Genomic DNA, 7693 nt, shown 5'->3' with positions numbered 1-7693 from the left:
AAAAAAAAAAAAAAAAAAAGATATACTGCCTTCACAGTGAAGTAATTATCTTCAAGTAGATAATCAGAAATTAATTTTTTTGAGGATTTACAGCAGAGGGCCCTGAGCAGTAGATTTTGCAAACAGATTTTTTATTTTTCTTCACTTTTGATTGCATTTATTTTATGCTGAATTTATTCCTGTGCCATAAGTTTTTATTTCTTCAGTTTCTTCTGGGATATCTTTTTCTTCAGTGCAGCCTCTTCTTCTGATTTAGGAACAATTGAACAAATTGTTTTCAAAATTGTTTTCAAATTTGAACAAAATCCTTTTCAGTAAGGATCATCTCGACGGGACTAGGAGAGCCCGTGTGTGGGTTAGTCCAGCCATGAGTTCTGTAAGTCCAATGGTGCATCTTAGGTGCTTTGTTTACCTCGAAATGCTCAATGGCCAGAGAATCTACATGGAAACCCTTAAGTTCAGCATACTTTCACCATTTTTAAGCATGTGCAGCAATAATTCACCTGCATCCAGCCCCACTGTTTGGCCTGGGCATACCTACCAACTCTACCATTGTAACCTGAGAATGACACACACCATTTCTGTAAAGTGACATCTTTCAGTTACCTGGTGGCTTTTCATATACGCAACCTTGATGGCCTGGGTAATTTCACAAGTGTTTGTAAAGTGAACATGAAGATTTAAACCTCTTGATTTCATGATCATGTAGGGTTTTCTGGGTCAAGTGAGTAGTGAACCATTTTCACAGATCACCTCAGGCCGCTTAGGGGAAGAGCAACAAATTCTTTCAGTTTCTTCTCCCCTGTAATTTTGTAAAGTAAATTTTCACTTACCAGTCCTAGAAAGAGGAAAAGGGAACTTAGTAATTCTAAATTACTGTGGAACTTTGGTTAAATACCATCTTGTCCAAAGGCAGACTTGGGGCATTTGAGAAGGTGAAGGGGTCCGTTGATCATCCGTTCTCTTGTGCTTCTCTGGTGCTGTGGATGAGATACTGAGAAGTCCTCTAGTATGTGCTCCAGAGACTCCTGGTGAGAGCTAGACTTGGAAAGTGCAAAGGGCAGGGCCTCTGTCCGGTAGCTGAGCGTGACCTCTGGTTGGTTAGTAAATAACCAGAGGATGACACTTGGTGCTCTTTTTAATAGTCACAGCCACTTTGTTCCTTGCCTCACAGGAAAGAACAGAAAGTCTAATTATAATAATCTAATAATTACAATATTTTGCATTCATTTTCTTTTAAAAATCTATTTGAGTAACTACTAGCCTTCAGAAGATGCTGGAAAATAGTATTTAGGCAGCAGCTGGCAGCCCCCAGTGTTGGAGTCGATGCGGTGCTCAGCTCGTAAAGATTTCATTAGCTGGACATACGCGCTGATTTCCTTCTTGCTGCACAAGTACATCCTCTTGAGCAGCTGTTTTGGAAAGGGATGTACAATAAACCCTTCTGCACTTGTTTTAAATATGTGGGTTTTGTTGGAGTGCCGCTTGCCATCTGGAAGAGAGAGGAGCGAGTGACTTACTCCTTGAGAGGAAGGGTTTGGAATCTCCACGTGTGTTCCTAATGCAGCTGAGGTTCCTTGTCATTTTCATTCACTGAGGGGTGATAATCGGCAGCTATAGTCATTTTGTTTTGTCAGAGCCTTAGCCAGTAAATTGCATGGATTAATAGGATTAATAGAAATTAATCGAGATGGACCTGATCAGTGGTTGCTTTAATTTTTAAAGGCAAATGTACAAAGGAAATACATGATGTTGTCAACAAGTCGGAGAAAAACACAGCTATGCATAGAATAAATTGTGAAAGTCCTCCCTTCATCCCAGAGCGGCCGAGGGTAACCCCATTGGCAGGAAGTTGTCATGTTCTTCCCTCTTTTTTTCCCACTGTGGCCCATCTAATAACTAGCTGTCTAAGTGATCTGTGAGCATACTTCTTTATTCCAGTAGTGACTCGGGGGTGGGTACATACTGGCAGTCACACGCTGGTTCTCTTGAGGCGGCAGTGGCATCAGGGAACTGGTGGGTGGGGTTTGAGTAGATGAAAACCCTTCTTGAACAGGACAACTGGCCAAGAAGGCTTGCTGTCCCGGTGTAATTGGAATCACAATAACAGCTCTTCCCTTACAGTGGGAGTTTCCCATGTACAGGACCCTCAGTGCTGTGCGTGTGTGTCACTCACTGAACTCTCATGGTAACCCTGGGAGGTACGCACTGTGACCCCCATTTTACAGATGTGGAAACCCAAGCGTGCAGAAGTCAGCAGCTTGTCCAACATCCTGCCACGTAATAAGAGATTCCAGTTGAGTCAGTCTGACTCCAGAATCATATCCTGACAATGCTGTGCCATCTTGTAGGAGCACAACTCTGTTCTCTGGAAGCTGTTATATTTTTAAGTCATACCTTTTTGGCCCCCAAATCAGGTAAATGGAAAGTATGGATCTGTTGATGTTGATGTTGATGACTTAAATACCAGGTAATAGATTTTATACAATGGATTGAATGTATAACTTGAAACAGTGTCGCTGCTGCCAGCCTGCCTGCAAGAATCCTTCTTGTGGTTTTGCTTTGTAAAAGTAAATGTTTTCCCCGTGAATCTTCTGTAGTGTTTTATTCTTGGTGTCTTTCTTTGGGCCCTGCGTGCTTTCTGGCTTTTGCTCCTGCTGAGTAGGCAGACATATCTGGAGAAAGCCATGGAGTAAAGGAAAAGCTTTGCAATTTAAAACTGATTTATGTGGAAGCTTTTTCTGTGGTTGAAAAAAAGTAAAGAAAAACCCTGCTTTCTACGTGACCAATTCCCGGCAACAGTAAGCCAAATCCGTTGTATTTGGGAGCAGGCCTGGGTGCATGGAAACTGCTCAGAACAGGGAGGCCAATGCCATTATGGTAATCCAGTGACTTCCATGGGAAGCCATCGTTGAGAAAGGCTACTCGTGCAGATCTAAAATTTGGAACGAAACACCCTGAAGATGGCCAAACTGACATAACGTATGTACCTTGGTGGAGTGTCCTGGTCTGTGTTGCTTTAAAGGAATACTAGAGACCGGATAATTTTGTTTATTTATTTATTTATTTATTTATTTATTTATTTATTTATTTTTGAGACAGGGTCTGTCACCCAGGCTGAAGTGCTGTGACTTGATCACGGCTTGCCGCAGCCTCGACCTCCCGGGCTCGGGTGATCCTTCTCCCTCAGCCTCCCGAGTAGCTGGGACTACACGCGTGCACCATCATGCCCCGCTAATTTTTGTATTTTTTGTAGAGATGGGTATTTGCCATGTTGCCCAGGCTAGTCTCAAACTCCTGGGCTCAAGCAATCTGCTGGCCTCCGGCTCCCAGAGTGCTGGGATTATAGGTGTGAGCCATTGTATCTGGCCTGAGACTGGGTAACTTTTTTTTTTTTTCTTATTTTTTGACACGGGATCTTACTCTGTCACTCAGTCTGGAGTGCAGTGGCATGATGTTGGCTCACCGCAACCTGTGCCTCCTGGGTTCAAGCAATTCTTTTGCCTCAGCCTCCTGAGTAGCAGGAATTACAGACACCTGCCACCACGGCTGGCTAATTTTTGTATTTTTGGTAGAAATGGGGTTTCACCATGTTGGCCAGGCTGGTGTTGAACTCCTGACCTCAAATGATCCGCCTGCCTCGGCCTCCCAAAGTGCTGGGATCATTGCACCTGGCCTGAGACTGGGTAACTTTTAAAGGAAAAAAGTTCATTTGGTTCATGATTCTGCAGGCTGTACAAGAAGCATGGCACCAGCATCTGTTTCCAGTGCGGGCCTCAGGCTGCTTCCACTCATGGCAGAAGGCTAAGGGGACTTGGGTGTGCAGAGATCACACAGCAAGAAGGAAAGCAGGAGAGAGCCAGGAGAAGGGCCAGGCTCCTTTTAACAACCAGTTCCCATGAGAACCAAGAGTGAGAATTCACTTCCCATCCCCAAAGGAATGAGTCTATTCATGAGGGATCTGCCCCCACGACCCAAACACCTCCCATCAGGCCCCAGTACTGGAGATCAAATTTCAACATGAGATTTGGAGGGGAAAAATGTCCAAACTCTATAGCATGGAGTAATGGCATTTTGAGAGCTGCAACTCTTAATCTCTGGTAATTAGTGGTCAATAGGGCGATATATTTTCCCTTGGGCATCTTTTGAACTGTGTGTGTATGTATGTGTGCACATTCACACATGCATGGGTGTGCACTTAATGATAAAACTGGCAACATTTGTAATGGCAGTTCATGTTACAGAGTGCCTCATGTATGGGTCGGCTGTGTGGTTGACCACACTTTAGCAGATCCTTTCTTTCTTAGCTGTTCTTTTGCCCTACCCAACCAGGCAGCTGACATTTGTGAAAACACAGACTTTAGGGTTTCAAGAACAAAGTATGTAAAGATGGTGAAACATTTTCTCAGTTCTTTTTCCTAATTTCTAAACTAGGAAGAGTCAAGAATTCAAGATTGCTAATCTAAATTCTTACGTTGGAGTAGTCATTTGTGAAGGGTGATAGAACAGAGTATCATTCTTAGTTACAACAGCAAAAGTTAATTACCTAGTGTTCCTCTGTAAATTATTTAAATCTCAGAATATTCTCCAACATTACAAAGACTTAAAAAGCAAAGGAGAATTTTGAGAATGCACTCCATGCACAGATGCTGTTGTTGCACGCCCTGAGATTTTGCTTCAGCACTTGAGATATATATGAGAATGTTGAAGGGCAGCAATGATGTGTAACATTTTTATTAAGATCTAATTCATGTACTACAAAATTTACCCACTTAGATTGTGCGATTCTGTGTGTTTTGTATCTTCACAGAGTTGTGCAGCCATCACCACAAATGTGCTAATTTTAGCACATTTTGAATCCTACAAAAAAGAAACCCTGCATCTATTGTAATCACTTCTCATTTTCCCTTTCCCAGCCCCTGGGAACTGCTGTCCTATAGTCTGTCTCTGTAGAGTTGCCTAGTCTGGACATTTCATTAATGAGTCATAGAATGTGGTCCTTTGTGACTAACTTCTTTTACTTTCCTATAATGTTGTAAGGTTCATCCATGGTGTAGCCTGAATCAATACTTCATTCTTTTTTTATGACTGACTAATATTCCATTGGATGGATATACCACCTTTTGTTCATCCTTTTAGCATTTGAGGAGTATTGGGTTGTTCCCACTGTTTGACTTTTATGAACCTAGTAAGACTGCTAGACTTCCTGTACAAGGCTTTATGTGGATGTGAGTCTTAATTTTTGTTGGATATATTCCTAGGAGTGGAGCTGCTGGGTCTTATGATAATTCTGTGTTTAACTTTTTGGGGAACTGCAAAGGGCAGCAATTTAGCACTCTCATTTATTCTTTTTTTCAGCACAAGACATTATCTAATAACCAGGAACTTGTTCAACTTAGATCTAATGTCAGATCTAGCTAGAAGTTGCAAATTTCCATTTTCAAGTCTCTCCAAGAGAAATTTTGTTATGTGTGTCTGTGAGATCACAATGACTGTCCCATCTCTCTCTCTCTTTTCCCCACATTTTTATATTAAAAATTTATTGTAAAATATACTAACACAAATATACCATTTTAATTATTTAAATTTTTATTGTTATAAAATATATATAGCATAAAATTTGTCATTTTAACCATTTTTACACTTGATCTTAGCCAAAAGGCAAAGAAACAGTTTAATCATTTTAAAGTGTACAGTTCACTGGCATGAGGTAGATTCACAGTGTTGTGCAATTATCACCACTGTCCATTTCCAGAACTTTTTCATCATCCCAAGCAGAAACTCTATACCCATTAAATACTAACTTCCCATTTTCCCCTTTTTCCAGCCTCTAATAAACTGTGTGCTAATTTCTCTCTGACTTTGCCTGTTTTAAGTGCCTCAGATAAGTGGAATTGTGTGATATTTGTCCTTATGTATCTGGCTTATTTAACTTAGCATAATGTTTTCACAGTATCCATGGTCGAACATATATCAGAGTTTCATTCCCTTTTTTTTAAAGACCAAATAATATTCCATCCTGTAGATATATACTACATTTTGTTTCTTGATTTCTAGCATCAGTGCATCATGGTGGTAAAATATACTGTTACAGTCTCACCAATGCACCACAATGTAGCAGTCTCTCATTGTGAGATAGCACCTGAAGTTCTTTGTCTGATGACTAAGAAAATTAAGGAGCATGGACACAAAGGGTGAGCTTGGAGTGAAAGTTTAAAAGTTTAATAAGCAAAAGAAGAAAGCTCTCTGCCTCAGAGAGGGTGCCTGGAAGAGGGCTGCCAACTATGAGGCTGGATTTGGGGTTTTTATGGACTGGACAGGGAAGGAATGTGCTGACTGGTCTTGGAGAAAGCCTACTCAGCTTGGCCTGGGACCACTCAGGAGCTGAAGTGAAAGCTTGGTCCAGGACCTTGGCCTGGGACCTTGTCCTGGGACCAATCAGAGGCTGAAGCAATGATTCATAGAGGCTCGGCTAACACTCTAAAGTATGTCCAAAAAAGGAAAGCAAGGGGCCCACCGGAACCCACCAGAGCCCACTGTGTACATGCCCACAAAAGAAGAAGAGACTATTTCCTGGAAGCCCGCTGGTTATACAGAGAACAAAGGTATTTCTGGGTTGGGCCTGGTTCCTGTATCCGAGTGGGCCGGAGGTTTGTGCGAGTTCTTATCTGTGCCTGCAGCCTGATTTTTCAGGCTGTTTCTCTGTTTAAAGGAGTTTTGCCAAGGACCTAGCCTAACTACATAACTTTTCTCTGTCAATACTTTGTATGGTTTCAGTGTTTTTAAATTAATTGAGACTTGCTCTGTGGACAAACATGGTCTGTTCTGGAGAGTATTCCGTGTACACTTTAGAAGAATGTGTGTTCTACTTTGTTTGAAAAAATGTTCTGTATATGTCTGTTAGATCTAGTTGGTTTATGTGTTGTACAATTCTCTGTTTCCTTATTTATCTTCTGTCAAGTTCTTCTGTTATCGAACAGGCCAAGTTCCTATTGAATAGGATGTATTGAAGTCTATTATTCTAGAGCTTTCTACTTCTCAATTCAGTTGTGTCAGTGCTTCCTTTATTTTGGGACTTTGTGTTTGGTGTATTTATGTTTATAATTATTATATCTCTGATTGAATTTATCCTTTAATCAAATATAGTATCCTTCTTCTCAACTTCAACAACATACTGATATTAAGCATATTTAAGAAAGTTGCTTTGTAAAGTCTTTATATAGTAGGTACAACGTCTGGCCTTCTCAGCGACATGTTCTGTCAGTTAATTTCGTTCCTTTGAATGGACTATACTTTTTCCTTATGTGCCTTAGGATTTTGCTGCCGTTGAAAATGGGGTGTTTGAAAATTACGATGTTGTATCTTTGGAAATCAGAGTCTCCTCTTTCACCGAGATTTGCTTTTTGTTGTTGTTTTTGGTTTTATGTATCTCTTTTTTTGTCAAGTGACTTTTCCCAGCTATTTTTGTAGGGATTATATTCCTTGTCTTGTGTGGTCACTGAAGTCTCTGTTTCTTAGAGCTAATGTTCTGGTACTGCTTTTTCTTTCTTTCTTTCTTTCTTTCTTTTCTTTCTTTTCTTTCTTTCTTTTCTTTCTTTTCCTTCTTTTCTTTCTTTTCCCTCCCTTCCTTCCTTTCTTTCTTTCTTTTCTTTCTTTCTTTATTTATTTTATTTCCTTTCCTTTCTTTTCTTTT

The 7693-nt window shown here is 40.7% G+C and overlaps 1 protein-coding gene across 1 annotated transcript in view; it reads left to right on the top strand.

Moving 5' to 3' along the window:
* XKR6 (XK, Kell blood group complex subunit-related family, member 6) overlaps nt 1-7693 on the top strand; it is a 299994-nt gene that overhangs the window by 26156 nt on the left and 266145 nt on the right. The gene's annotated exons all lie outside the window — the stretch shown is intronic.

Source organism: Colobus angolensis, unplaced genomic scaffold (genome assembly GCF_000951035.1).
Source record: "Colobus angolensis palliatus isolate OR3802 unplaced genomic scaffold, Cang.pa_1.0 Scaffold210, whole genome shotgun sequence".
Classification (NCBI taxonomy): Eukaryota; Metazoa; Chordata; class Mammalia; order Primates; family Cercopithecidae; genus Colobus; species Colobus angolensis.
The sequence above is the reverse complement of the archived record's forward strand: the minus strand, read 5'-3'. Positions and strand labels throughout refer to the sequence as shown.